The sequence below is a fragment of the Hylobates moloch genome, unplaced genomic scaffold, assembly GCF_009828535.3.
Source record: "Hylobates moloch isolate HMO894 unplaced genomic scaffold, HMol_V3 SCAFFOLD_25, whole genome shotgun sequence".
Lineage (NCBI taxonomy): Eukaryota > Metazoa > Chordata > Mammalia > Primates > Hylobatidae > Hylobates > Hylobates moloch.
Window position 1 is genome coordinate 2493451 of NW_026652300.1, and position 2712 is coordinate 2496162.

A 2712-nucleotide genomic window follows, 5' to 3' on the forward strand; every position below is an offset into this window, starting at 1 on the left:
AGTCTCAGGATACAAAATCAATGTGCAAAAATTACAAACATTCTTATACACCAATAACAGGCAGAGAGCCAGATCACGAGTGAACTCTCATTCACAATTGCTTCATAGAGAATAAATTACCTGGGAATCCAACTTACAAGGGATGTGATGCACCTCTTCAAGGAGAACTACAAACCACCACTCAACAAAATAAAAGAGGACACAAATCAATGGAAGAACATTCCGTGCTCATGGATAGAAAGAATCAATATTGTGAAAGTGGCCATATTGCCCAAGGTAATTTATAGATTCAATGCCATCCCCATCAAGTTACCAATGATTTTCTTCACAGAATTGGAAAAAACTACTTTAAAATTCATATGGAACTAAAAAAGAGCTCACATTGCCAAGTCAATCCTAAGCCAAAAGAACAACAATGGAGACACCATGTTACCTGACTTCAAACTATTCTACAAGGCTACAGTAATCAAAACAGCATGGTGCTGTTATAAAAACAGAGATATAGGCCAATGGAACAGAACATAGCCCTCAGAAATAATACCACGCATCTACAACTATCTGGTCTTTGAGAAACCTGACAAAAGAAATGGGAAAAGGATTCCCTATTTAACAAATGGTGCTGGGAAAACTGGCTCACCATATGTAGAAAGCTGAAACCAGATCCCTTCCTTACACCTTGTAGAAAAATTAATTGAAGATGGATTAAAGACTTAAATTTTAGACCTAAAAGCATAAAAACCTTAGAAGAAAACCTAGGCAATACCATTCGGGACATAGGCATGGGCAAGGACTTCATGTCTTTTTTTGTTTGTTTTTTTTTTGGTTTTTTTTTTTGAGATGGAGTCTCGCTCTGTCGCCCAGGATGGAGTGCAGTGGTGCAATCTCGGCTTACTGTAAGCTCCACCTCCCGGGTTCACGCCATTCTCCTGCCTCAGCCTCTCCAAGTAGCTGGGACTACAGGGGCCCACCACCACACCAGGCTAATTTTTTGTATTTTTTTTAGTAGAGATGGGGTTTCACCGTGGTCTCAATTGCCTGACCTCGTGATCCACCTGCCTCGGCCTCCCAAAGTGCTGGGATTACGAACGTGAGCCACCGCGCCCGGCTCGGACTTCATGTCTAAAACCGCAAAAGCGGTAGCAAAAAAAAAGCCAAAATTAACAAATGGGATCTAATTAAACTAAAGAGCTTCTCTGCAGCAAAAGACAACAGAGTGAACATGCAACCTACAGAACGGGAGAAAATTTCTGCAATCTACTCCTCTGATAATGGGCTAATATCCAGTATCTACAAAAAACTCAAACAAATTTACAAGAAAAAACCTCATCAAAACGTGGGTGTAGGATATGAACAGACACTTCTGAAAAGAAGACATTTATGCAGCCAATAGACACATGAAAAAATGGTCATCATCACTCACCATCAGAGAAATGCAAATCAAAATCACAATGAGATATCATCTCACACTAGTTAGAATGGTAATCATTAAAATGTCAGGAAACAACAGGTGCTGGAGAGGATGTGGAGAAATAGGAACACTTTTACACTATTGATGGGATTGTAAAGTAGTTCAACAATTGTGGAAGACAGTGTGGTGATTCCTGAAGGATCTAGAGCTAGAAATACCATTTGACCCAGTCATCCCATTACTGGATACATACTCAAGGGAATATACATCATGCTACTATAAAGACACATGCACACATTTGTTTATTATGGCACTACTCACCAATAGCAAAGACTTGGAACCAACCCAAATGCCAAAATGTCCAACAATGATAGACTTGATTAAGAAAATATGTCACATATACACCATGGAATACTATGCAGCCATAAAAATGATGAGTTCATGTCCTTTGTAGGGACATGGATGAAGCTGGAAACCATCATTCTCAGCAAACTATTGCAAGGACAAAAAACCAAACACAACATGTTCTCATAGGTGGGAACTGAACAATGAGAACACATGGACACAGGAAGGCCACCACACACAGGGGCCAGTTGTGGGATGGGGGGAAGGGGGGAGGGATAGCATTAGTAGATATACCTAATGTAAATGATGATTTAATAGGTGCAGCAGACTAACATGGCACATGTACACATATGTAACAAACCTGCATATTATGCACATGCATCCTAGAACTTAAAGTATAATAAATAGATTTATGTAAAAATAATTCAAAACAGAAAATATATAAAAAAGAAAGAAAATGTGGTATATTATTTGGCAGTAAAAAAAAAGAAAACCTTGTCATTGTGAACAACATGGATGAACCGGGAGGACAATAAATTAAGTGAAATAAGCCAGGCACAGAAAGACAAATATATCATGATATGACTTCTATTGGTATTTAAAAACGCTGATCTCATAGAAGAACAAAGTACAATGGTGTGTATCAGAGCTAGAGTTCAAGGGGAGTTGTGGTTATGTTAATCAGCGCATACATACTTAGATAGAAGGAATCCATTTCAGGAGATGTATTGTAGAGCAAGATGATTGTAATTGATGATGATATATTTTATTCTTGAGAAACAGAAAGTTATGTGTATTCACCAGAAAATTGATAACTATGTGAGTTTATGTATTTGTTAATTAGCTAGATTTGACCTTTTCAGAATGTATACATACTTCCTCCCTCACATAGGATTCCAGAACACTACTGCTGGGTCTGAATGTTTGTCCCTCACATAGGATTGCAGAACACTAATGCA